We start from the raw sequence: 13,540 nt of genomic DNA on the forward strand, positions 1-13,540 counted from the left end.
CATCTTTAGACCTCCTCAGCGGGTACTGGCAGGTCGAAATGGACGAGTCCTCTCGCCCAGTTACAGCCTTTAGCACCCCTTCCGGACATTTTCAGTTTAAGAGACTCCCTTTTGGTCTGAGAAATGCTCCTTCAGTGTTCATGCGACTTATCCATTCAGTCTTCAGCGGTTGATGGGACACTCTCTTTTTGCTTACCTAGATGATATCATTGTTGTGAGTAAATCCATCCCTGATCATTTTACCAAACTCCAGCAAGTCTTTGAATGCCTCCAGCTCACAGGCCTGAAAATCAATCTCAGTAAATGCGACTTCCTGCGAAAGAAAATCAAATTCCTTGGCCATGTCGTAGATGCACAAGGCATTCATACTAATGAGGATAAAACTAAGGCGATTATTAACTTCCCAGAACCCACCACTACCGAAGCTGTACGAAGTTTCCTGGGCCTCAGTGCCTATTATCGTCGCTTCATCCAGAATTATGCACAGATCGCCGTTCCTCTGACCCACTTACTCAAGCAGAATGTGCCCTTTGTTTGGACTAACGACCAGTCACAGGCTTTCCAAAAGCTAAAGACAGCTCTTGTAAATGCCCCTGTTCTAGCGTTCCCTGATTATACCACACCCTTAATTCTCTGCACAGACGCCTCAAGCACTGGACTTGGTGCCGTTTTGATGCAACTCAATGAAGCATCAAGGAAGCGCGTAATAGCGTATGCTAGTCGCACCCTTACAACCGCTGAACGTAACTACAGTGTCACAGATCTTGAAGCGCTAGCGGTAATCTGGTCCTTGAAACATTTCAGAGATATAGTCTATGGTTATCCAGTGCATATCCAAACAGACCACCTTCCACTATGTGATTTGTTCAAGAATCGCAACCTAACAGGTAGGTTAGCTAGATGGTCTGTCATCATCCAGGACTTTAATCCCACTTCTCAATATGTACCAGGCAAGTTGAATGTAGGTGCAGACGCACTCTCACGTCACGTAGCAGCAGCTATAACATCACTGCAGCCTGAAGTAACTGAAAACACAACACTAACGTCAGAAGTTGTTCGAATCTTTCAGTGCCAAGACCCCATGTGGTCCAAAGTCATTTATTTCCTAGAATCTGGCGATGCCTCGACCTTACCTACTCTGCCAGTGTCACTAGATGAGTTCATGCTAGATGATGATCTCTTGTACAGGAAAACAATGCTAACAGGCAAAGATATGCCCAATCGCGAAGTACGCCAACTTGTTGTCCCCACTGCCCTGATACCAAAGGTTCTTCATATTGTTCATAATACTCCTCAAGCTTCCCATCCAGTTAAAGACCGATGCTTGTGCCAAGCACGTCTCAAATACTATTGGCCAACCATGCGCCGCGATATCAATGCCCACTGTGACTCTTGCCTCTCCTGCCACCACCACAAAGGATCAACCGGCTTACCAGCACCTCTCTTACAATACCCAATCCCGTCACGACCATCGGAAACTGTCTCAATCGATCTCTTAAAACTACCTCTCACAGAATCTGGTGCTGAGTACTTGTTCGTAGCGGTCAACCACTTCTCCCGCTACTGTGTCCTCATTCCCCTCTCCGACAAGACCGCAAAGAGCATTGCACGTGCACTTGTAGATCACGTAATTTGCCCGTTCAGTACCCCTCATACCATTCTTACTGACAACGGTACAGAGTTCAACAATAGCCTTCTCGATGAGATCTGTCGCCACTTTCATATCAGTAAGTGCAATGTCGTGCCTAACCATTCGGCTTCCAATGGCCTTGTAGAACGCCACAACTGAAAAATCTTAGAGTGCCTCAGACATCTAGGCTCCCATAGTTCGTCCTGGGATGACTGGATTCCCCAAGTGGCATCCTCCATCAATAGTCCATCAATGCAGCCATTGCTGAATCTCCCGTCTTCGTCCTCTTTGGTTTTGACAAGGACCTCCCATACTCTCTCTTATCCTCAAAGCCAGAACCCATCTACAACATGGATGATTATGTTAAACTAAAATTGGCCAACTTCCAGACAATCCACCAGTATGTCCAATTCACTTTGGCTTCCTCTCAGGAGGACATGCTGCAGCGCCAACGTAAGTCCGTCTCTCCTATCACTATTAATGTATGCGATCTTCTCTTTGCTCATTCCCATACGCGTTCCTCTAAGTTGGCTGACAAATTTACAGGGCCCCACTGCGTCCTCACTCAACAAGGCAACAAATTTCACCTCCAGGACCTGTCCACTAGGGTCACCAGATGGGTCCACGTCGATGACTTAAAGCGAGCACCCCGTGGCCTCGTGTTGGAAGAGTCACTTACACAACCTCCTGCCCCCTCTCCCCTCCTCCCATCCCTCAGTCTACCTTGTCTCCACCTATCCCTCAGTCTCCTTCCTCTCCACCTCCACCATGCTCACCTCAACCATGTCCAGTATTTCTTCTTTGCTGTTCCCATCTCTGTCACAATCATGTGTCCTGGTTCTTCCGTTCGCTCCGTCCCCACTAGTGGTCTCTACAAAGCACCTGACTATTGTACCGTCAAATCAGAGTCCGTCATCACTTACGCCACTCGCTATCACCAGGCTGTTCGTAATCACTCCTATGACATCTTTTAACCACTCGACATGCCTTGTACCCTACCATCTGCCAACATTACCATCACCTCCCCTAACTTGCGCATGCTAACCTTCCTCAATGACAGTGATTTCATTATGGATCAATTCTCTCTGGCCTTCAGCCGTTCATGGGTTCATCCAACAGTTGTGTTTCTCCCTGTGGTTATCGCTTTCATAGGTTTTCTACTCATCATCTGTGCAGTGCATTGTTGTGTCAGAAAAATGGAACGTCGACTTCAGGAAATCAGAGTCGCCACAGGCATAGTACGCCCTACGCATGACGTAGAAACTCCCCGTACTTAGTGCCCTCACATTCAGTGACTACCCATGCCATCTGACCATTAACCAACCTGTGAACAGAACTCTGCCTACTAGAAAATGATGGTATTTCTTTAATGTATTACTGAGTGCCAGTGTATCCTACAGAAAATACATAAAAAAAAAAAAATGAAGGAAGAACAACAATAGAACTCTCATATCTACTCCTTGTTTATCATGTCTCAAACTATTATTGTGTCATTCCCATTATGTTTATGTATACCTTCGACCCTTACTGGATTTGTACCTATTAATCCTTGTATATCTTATATGTATATATCCTTCTAATTCCCTCCCCTCAACATGGTCATGTCTCCCCTACTGCCCCAGTATCATACTCGTCCCTTCTACAAACCTCCCGGTCCTGCCTTCCTACTATACTCAAACATCATTTAACTCCTGGTGTCAGGAGACACCATCTCAGCTACCCGGGGGAGTAGTGTACCCCCTCCACAATATGTCTACCCCCGATGTATATATGTCCCCCCCCCCCAATGCATACATGCCCCCACTAAACTTGCTAGGTCCGCACGCTTTCCCACGACTGAAGACGGAGTTATTGCATCAGTTGATACCAGGCAGCCTAGACGGGCAGACTATTTTACTGTGAGCTTGTAATAAACTCCTTATCTAGCTGTTTGTACACGGAGTTTCTATCACCAAAGTATTGCAAGTTATATATTTATATATATATACATACACTCATATATATATATATATATATATATATATATATATATATATATATATATATATATATATATATATAAATATATATATATATATAAATATATATACATACATATATGTAGATATACATATATATATATATATATATATATATATATATATATATATATATATATATATATATATATATATATATATATATATATATATATATATATATATATATATATATATATATATATATATATATATATATATATATATATATATATATATATATTGCCAGACGCCTCAATCCCGTTTGGGGTGGCCACAAACAAATCGCCTCCAAGTCGCCCTGTCCACTGCCATTTCACTGCTCTTCTCCCAACTCACACACCCCTCTCTCATATACCTCTCCAACCCATCCCTCCATCTCATCCTCGGCCTCCCCCTCCCTCTTCCCCCCTACACCTCAATCACATACACTCTCTTCGTCAGTCTTTCACCCTCCATCCTCTTCACATGGCCAAACCACCTCAGTGTGTTCCTCATAACGCTTCCTATCACATCCTCATCCACACCACAACGCTCCTTTATATCCTCATTCGTCAGACTGTCTCTCCATGTGACTCCACAGGCTCCTCTTAAATAACTCATTTCCACTGCTCTCACTCTTGACTTGTGTCCTTCCAGCAATGTCCAAGCTTCACTTCCGTACGTTAGAGTTGGTATCACAATACTGTCATGTAGTAACTTTTTCACTTCCATGCTCACTTCCCTGTTTCTTATCACTGCTTTCAAAGAACCAGCAACCTTTCTTCCCTGCTGTATCCTTTCAAGCACTTCACCCTCCAAACCTCCATCCCTACTCATCACACTACCCAAGTACTTAAACGTACTCACATTTTCCAATTCCTCACCATCCAACCTCGCTGTACATTCACTAACTTCACCTCTCTCAAAGACCATCACTTTACTCTTCCCTACATTCACCTTTAGATTCCGTTTCTCACACACTCTCTCAAACTCATCCACCAAGCCTTGCAGCTCCCCTTCGTCTTCACTCAACAACACAGTATCATCTGCAAACAACAGTACAGGGAGTTTCCAAACACTATCCTCTCTCACCAGGGCCACTCCAACATCCACTACCCTACCTTGTACCTCTTTCATTACCCCATCCATGTACAGATTGAACAACCATGGAGACATGACACATCCTTGTTTCAACCCAACTTTCAAAGAGAGAAATTCACTTAGTTCACCATCCACACGCACTGCAGCCTTCGCTCCATCGTACATACTCTTCACACCATTCAACAACTTCCCATCTACTCCATATATTCTTAACACTTTCCACAATCCTTGTCTATCCACCCTGTCATATGCTTTCTCCAAATCCATGAAAGCCGCATACATCTTCTTTCTCTTCTCTAGAAACTTTTCCACTAAAGATCTAAGAATGAATATCTGATCTACACAACCTTTTCCCTTCCTAAAGCCTCCCTGTTTTTCTCCAACTAATTTCTCTGTTCTTTCTCTAACTCTGTCTATCTATCTATCTATCTATATATATATATATATATATATATATATATATATATATATATATATATATATATATATATATATATATATATATATATATATATATATATATATATATATATATATATATATATATATATATATATATATATATATATATATATATATATATATATATATATATATATATATATATATATATATATATATATATATATATATATGTATATATATAAGTATGATACAGGGGCAGTAGGGGAGACATGACCATATTGAGGGGAGGGAATAAGAAGGATATATAGATATAAGATATACAAGGATTAATAGGTACAAATCCAGTAAGGGTCGAAGGTATACATAAACATAATGGGAATGACACAATAATAGTTTGAGACATGATAAACAAGGAGTAGATATGAGAGTTCTATTGTTGTTCTTCCTTCAATTTTTTTTTTAATGTATTTTTTGTAGGATACACTGGCACTCAGTAATGCATTAAAGAAATACCAGCATTTTCTAGTTGGCAGAGTTCTGTTCACAGGTTGGTTAATGGTCAGATGGCATGGGTAGTCACTGAATGTGAGGGCACTAAGTACGGGGAGTTTCTACGTCGTGCGTAGGGCATACTATGCCAGTGGCGACTCTGATTTCCTGGAGTCGACGTTCCATTTTTCTGACACAACAATGCACTGCACAGATGATGAGTAGAAAACCTATGAAAGCGATAACCACAGGGGGAAACACAACTGTTGGATGAACCCATGAACGGCTGAAGGCCAGAGAGAATTGATCCATAATGAAATCACTGTCATTGAGGAAGGTTAGCATGCGCAAGTTAGGGGAGGTGATGGTAATGTTGGCAGATGGTAGGGTAGAAGGCATGTCGAGTGGTTAAAAGATGTCATAGGAGTGATTACGAACAGCCTGGTGATAGCGAGTGGCGTAAGTGATGACGGACTCTGATTTGACGGTACAATAGTCAGGTGCTTTGTAGAGACCACTAGTGGGGACGGAGAGAACGGAAGAACCAGGACACATGATTGTGACAGAGATGGGAACAGCAAAGAAGAAATACTGGACATGGTTGAGGTGAGCATGGTGGAGGTGGAGGGGAAGGAGACTGAGGGATAGGTGGAGACAAGGTAGACTGAGGGATGGGAGGAGGGGAGAGGGGGCAGGAGGTTGTGTAAGTGACTCTTCCAACACGAGGCCACGGGGTGCTCGCTTTAAGTCATCGACGTGGACCCATCTGGTGTCCCTAGTGGACAGGTCCTGGAGGTGAAATTTGTTGCCTTGTTGAGTGAGGACGCGGTGGGGGCCCTGTAACCTTGTCAGCCAACTTAGAGGAACGCGTATGGGAATGAGCAAAGACAAGATCGCATACATTAATAGTGATAGGAGAGGCGGACTTACGTTGGCGCTGCAGCATATCCTCCTGAGAGGAAGCCAAAGTGGATTGGACATACTGGTGGATTGTCTGGAAGATGGCAAATTTTAGTTTAACATAATCATCCATGTTGTAGATGGGTTCTGGCTTTGAGGATAAGAGAGAGTATGGGAGGTCCTTGTCAAAACCAAAGAGGACGAAGAAGGAAGATTCAGCAATGGCTGCATTGATGGAACTATTGATGGAGGATGCCACTTGGGGAATCCAGTCATCCCAGGACGAACTATGGGAGCCTAGATGTCTGAGGCACTCTAAGATTTTTCGGTTGTGGCGTTCTGCAAGGCCATTGTAAGCCGGATGGTTAGGCACGACATTGCACTTACTGATATGAAAGTGGCGACAGATCTTATCGAGAAGGCTATTGTTGAACTCTGTACCGTTGTCAGTAAGAATGGTATGAGGGGTACTGAACGGGCAAATTACGTGATCTACAAGTGCATGTGCAACGCTCTTCACGGTCTTGTCAGAGAGGGGAACGAGGACACAGTAGCGGGAGAAGTGGTTGACCGCTACGAACAAGTACTCAGCGCCAGATTCTGTGAGAGGTAGTTTTAAGAGATCGATTGAGACAGTTTCTCATGGTCGTGATGGGATTGGGTATTGTAAGAGAGGTGCTGGTAAGCCGGTTGATCCTTTGTGGCGGTGGCAGGAGAGGCAAGAGTCACAGTGGGCATTGATATCGCGGCTCATGGTTGGCCAATAGTATTTGAGACATGCTTGGCACAAGCATCGGTCTTTATCTGGATGGGAAGCTTGAGGAGTATTATGAACAATATGAAGAACCTTTGGTATCAGGGCAGTGGGGACAACAAGTTGGCATACTTCGCGATTGGGTATATCTTTGCCTGTTAGCATTGTTTTCCTGTACAAGAGATCATCATCTAGCATGAACTCATCTAGTGATACTAGCAGAGTAGGTAAGGTCGAGGCATTGCCAGATTCTAGGAAATAAATGACTTTGGACCACATGGGGTCTTGGCACTGAATGATTCGAACAACTTCTGACGTTAGTGTTGTGTTTTCAGTTACTTCAGGCTGCAGTGATGTTATAGCTGCTGCTACGTGACGTGAGAGTGCGTCTGCGCCTACATTCAACTTGCCTGGTACATATTGAAAAGTGGGATTAAAGTCCTGGATGATGACAGACCATCTAGCTAGTCTACCTGTTAGGTTGCGATTCTTGAACAAATCACATAGTGGAAGGTGGTCTGTTTGGATATGCACTGGATAACCATAGACTATATCTCTGAAATGTTTCAAGGACCAGATTACCGCTAGCGCTTCAAGATCAGTGACACTGTAGTTACATTCAGCGGTTGTAAGGGTGTGACTAGCATACGCTATTACGCGCTTCCTTGATACTTCATTGAGTTGCATCAAAATGGCACCAAGTCCAGTGCCTGAGGCGTCTGTGCAGAGAATTAAGGGTGTGGTATAATCAGGGAACGCTAGAACAGGGGCATTTACAAGAGCTGTCTTTAGCTTTTGGAAAGCCTGTGACTGGTCGTTAGTCCAAACAAAGGGCACATTCTGCTTGAGTAAGTGGGTCAGAGGAGCGGCGATCTGTGCATAATTCTGGATGAAGCGACGATAATAGCCACTGAGGCCCAGGAAACTTCGTACAGCTTCGGTAGTGGTGGATTCTGGGAAGTTAATAATCGCCTTAGTTTTATCCTCATTAGTATGAATGCCTTGTGCATCTACGACATGGCCTAGGAATTTGATTTTCTTTCGCAGGAAGTCGCATTTACTGAGATTGATTTTCAGGCCTGCGAGCTGGAGGCATTCAAAGACTTGCTGGAGTTTGGTAAAATGATCAGGGATGGATTTACTCACAACAATGATATCATCTAGGTAAACAAAAAGAGAGTGTCCCATCATACCGCTGAAGACTGAATGGATAAGTCGCATGAACACTGAAGGAGCATTTCTCAGACCAAAAGGGAGTCTCTTAAACTGAAAATGTCCGGAAGGGGTGCTAAAGGCTGTACCTGGGCGAGAGGACTCGTCCATTTCGACCTGCCAGTACCTGCTGAGGAGGTCTAAAGATGAAAAGAGTACGTTATTTTCACCAAGGGATTCTAGCAAATCAGTGAGGACAGGTAACGGGAAATGGTCTGGAACGGTGACAGAATTGACCCTATGATAGTCGACTACTGGTCTAAAGTTGCCGTCCTTCTTTGGTACTAAGAAAAGTGGGCTATTCCATGGACTGACGGAGGGTTCAATAATGTCTTGGCCTAACATGTTCTGTACCATTTGATCTGTCTGCTTTCTCTGGCTGTGAGGAAATCGATACGCTGGTATGTAAATCGGCTGAGTTCCTGGTAGTAGTTCAATCGTATGTTTGACAAGGTCTGTTCTACCTATCGGTTCACCAGGTAAGGCAACCACGTTTCTGTACGAGGTCAGAAGGTCGAGGAGTTGAGGCGTATGTTCTGGGAAATCTGTGCAAGTGAGATGTGAGAGCATATCGGGTGAATATGTCGGCGCAGATCCCGTAGAGTTAATAGTACATGCACCGATTGGCGTATCATGTCTGAATAGTAGGAATTGAGGAATCCTGGCATACCTTTACGGCCGCTGGGTATACTAGGAAGTCTCCAATCTTTACACCACTTTTAAGTTTTAGTGGAGCATTTGTGACATTGAGCAAGTACAGGTAGCATAAACTGTCCTCTAAGACTGTACACCACGCTGACTCATAAGTCAAGCCATTCACACAACACGTCTCAGGTAGTGTTAGTACATCCACTCCTTCTTTCGCACCGGCAACACAAACAGAGACTTTGGTGAACTCATGTGGTAACAAAATTGTGCACATATTCATTACTGCACGTTTCGTCTCTGCGTGTTGGAGAAGATCATTCAGACTGTGTGAGGTAGGTAACTGAGACATGTCTGAGTCAGCGATAGTGTTGTCGGGAGAGGAGGTAAGAGCCATGTTCGAGGGCTGAGATGATGTATCAGGAGACATTGAGGAATTAAAGTCCTTGCTCGCAGTCAGTAAGGGAATGATCTCTGTATTCTCAGATGATGATAGTGGTGGTTTGGGCTGGGTTGGACTTTTTGGTAGTGATAGGGACAGAGGTAATTGAAGGACTGATTTGATCATAAGAACAGGACGGGGACATTCCATAGTGGAAACCGGGAATCCAGAAATGTCTATATTACCACAAGCAGGTAATTATGCAATGGAGTGTTGTGCCATGGTGGAGAAACCAATAAGGGCATCTGCGGGATACTGCAAGTCATTAGTGACATGAAATTCAATGAGGATAGGGGGCAAATCTCTGTGGAGTTTGACTTCAAGGGCGACTCTTCCCTTAACCTTAAACTCTGAGCCGTTGACACCACATAGGCGAATGTCTGGTGGTTCTAGGAAACTGACGTGGTTGTGATGTCGATGAATAATTTGTAAGGAATTTTTGGAGATGAGATTTACTATAGATCCTGTGTCCAAGAAGAATGACGTTGGTATGTCATGACTGCTGCCGAGAATGACTAAACCCGAGGATGTTATGGGACCTACATGGCGGATGGGGAGTTGGGTTTCTGGTTCTACGTGATATTGGTCCGATACGGGGGCGGCACTTCCCCCGACTGTGGGCGGTTGAGGTAACGACATTCCTCAGTGGTGTGAGTCGTGCTTGATTTGTGGTATTTGCAGTGTGGACGACGTGAGCGGGAAGGCGTACGCTGTCTGGTTTGGGAGTGAGGACGTCTGTATGTACGGTCGCAACTGGATGCTCGATGTCCAGGATGACCACAGTACCAGCAAAAGATCGAAGATTGTCTGTTCCCTCGGGCGCTAGACTGATCACGACCTGCGGTAGGAGAGCGATGTGTGGCAGGTCTGCCGCGTGTGGTGGGACGGGAGCGAGATTGGTCTGGGGTATTGGAGGTGTGACAGACTGAGGAGGCCAAGGGTTGGGTGGTGCCCTGACGCGTGTAGTTCAAACCTGTTCTTTCATGAATGGCTTTAGTGACCTGAATAATTTTATCTCCTGGACTGAAACCGATTTCCAAGGCTAGCTCTTGCTGTTTAGGAGTAAGCCAGCGAAGGAATCTGAGGTAACCAATTAAGTCAGCAAAGTTGGTGAGTGAAAGCATTGGAACGCCATTCTTGTCTTCTAACCATTTCGTGCCTACCAGTAATTGGAGCATCTCGCTACTAGTTGCTTTCAAGGCGGCAGCAGCTTCGCGGAGCATGGCATATTGCGCTGGGACTCGCAAGTCCTCATCTAGTTGGTTTAGGAGATTAATGAATCCCATGAGAGACGCGGTATTTGAATGCTGGCAACAAAGACATGAGTTCCGTACGAAAATCAGCAAAGGTACGAATGCTATCAAAATGTCCTGCACGGATCGCGGATCCGATGTCCAATTTACTGTGGTGCAAGCGACCGAGGAGGTAGGCTACTTTGAGCGATTCATCGGTTATTTCTCTATTGTGTATTTCTGTTTTGACTTCTCTGAGGAAATCATAGACAGACCAAGTTGGGTCCTGGCCGGTAAATTTGGGACGAGTGGCATCGTCGAGATAGATAGACTGTGGAGGGTTGGCCATGGCTGGAAGTGCAGAAGTGGCAGCAGGAGAGGTGTGGGAGAGAGAGAAAGTAGTGGCAGTTAAGGGCGTCAAGACGGGGTATGAAGGGAGGCAGGAGAGGGAACGACAGGGGAAGGAGTAGTGGAAGAAGAAGGGAGTGTAGAGGCAGGAGTAGAGGAGGAGGTATCTGGATTTACGAGGGTAGGACTGGTAGTAAGTGATTCTGTGGGAAGTGAAACGGGAGTCTCAGGTACAGGGCGGTGGTACTCTTTGCCACTTCGTAAATAAGTGATTGTGTTAGAGTCGGCAGACGGGGTATGATCAGGTGATATTTTCAGGGCGAGAGTGCTGGTGTCAAGCGGTTGATGTGGAAAGTATGACATTTAATGCGGCGATGGAAAATGAAAGGATGAAGATGGATACGTAGGTGGAAATGTATAATATAACAATGAGAGAATGGAATACACGAGTAGGTGTGAAAATGAATGAAGGTGCAGGGATGGATGGCTTAAATAAAAGGCGAAGGATGAGATGGAGTATAAATAACGCAGGTGAAGATGAAAACGGGGTAATGGAAATGAGATGGAATATTTACAATAACCAATCTGTGGAGAAAATCGAGGATAATCTCTATAGAAAGGAAAGATATACTATAGCTACACAGTAGAGAGTCGAGATGTATGACGTGCAGGGGTGGCTGGGCGTAGCTGGGGTGGGGCGGGGCGGGGCGGGGCGGGGCAAGGCGGGGCGAGGTGGGGCGGCGGGGTAGAGACAGCTGGGCGGAGAGGAGAAGAGATGCCGCTATGAATCACCGGCAGGGAGTGGCGGTCTTAGGAGGCTCTGTAATGCAGACCAGATGCGGGCGAAGGCGGAGGCCGGTGGTGGGTGGTGAGGGCAGATGTCGGCGCAAGGCAGGTGTAGAACTGGTGAGTTGCAAATGCAGAGAATGGTGGCGGGCAGGCATTGGGCAGACAGTGATAAGTGGCACCGTGGGAGCAGGAGTTATGATGAGTTCGGAACAGGTGTTGGGAACAGGTGCAACAGATGTGTAGGTTGGCGACAGTGACACGTGCGGCCAGGAACAAGGGGTATGGGTGCGGATGTTTGAGAGGTGAGCACTGGTGAGAAAAATTGTACACTCGGAAGGCACAGCCAGGTATTAAACCACTAGAGCACTGAGGAGGGGCGAGCCTGGCAGATGCGAGACGTCGTGTATCTTGTGATGTCACTAAATCGGTGGAGGTGGTCAGAATCTGATTGTTCGAAACACCGCTGCTACCAAATGTAACTTGCAATACTTTGGTGATAGAAACTCCGTGTACAAACAGCTAGATAAGGAGTTTATTACAAGCTCACAGTAAAATAGTCTGCCCGTCTAGGCTGCCTGGTATCAACTGATGCAATAACGCCGTCTTCAGGCGTGGGAAAGCGTGCTGACCTAGCAAGTTTAATGGGGGCATGTATGCATTGGGGAGGGGACATATACTTCGGGGGTAGACATATTGTGGAGGGGGTACATATATGTATATATATATATATATATATATATATATATATATATATATATATATATATATATATATATATATATATATATATATATATATATATATATATATATATATATATATATATATATATATATATATATATATATATATATGTATGTATATATATATGTATGTATGTATATATATATATATATATATATATATATATATATATATATATATATATATATATATATATATACACATACATACCCCTAGGGGTAGGGGGGTTTTCAAGAATACTCCCCCAGTATCTCTGCTTGTCGTAAAAGACGACTAAAAGGGTTGGCGGAGGGTTAGTGCCCCTCCCCAAAAAACAACTAACTAAAAAAACAAACAAGAAAACTCGGACAAGGACTGACCAAACGATGACGACCCAGGACCGGACAAAGGACTTGGTAATGAGTACATGGAGTGTAAGAGGAGCGAATGATGAGGTGAAAGATAGAGAGATTGTCCAGGTGCTTGAGGGTGAGAAAGTGGATGTATGTGGAATAACTGAAACAAAATGGAGAGGAGAAAGGGTGAGAGAATGGGAGTATAGATGGGGTATATGTGCAGGAGTAGGTGAGAATGAGACGGCAAAGGAAGGAGTATGTATAGTTGTGAGTAAAAGATGGAAGAGGAGCATAAGACAGTATGGATCAGTTGGTTCAAGGATTGTGTGAGTAAAGTTGAAAGTTGGTATACAAATGTGGGCGATTGTGTGTGTGTGTATGCGCCAACGCAAGATCGTGCTAGAAGAGTGAGAGAAGAGTTCTGGACAAATGTGGAAGTGTGCATGGAAAAGTTTGGAAGGAATGAGAGAGTGTTTTTGATTGGTGATATGAATGGTAAAATTGGGAATGTGAA

Source organism: Coenobita brevimanus, chromosome 8 (genome assembly GCF_032717465.1).
Source record: "Coenobita brevimanus isolate Jiangsu-jjx chromosome 8, ASM3271746v2, whole genome shotgun sequence".
Taxonomy (NCBI): Eukaryota; Metazoa; Arthropoda; class Malacostraca; order Decapoda; family Coenobitidae; genus Coenobita; species Coenobita brevimanus.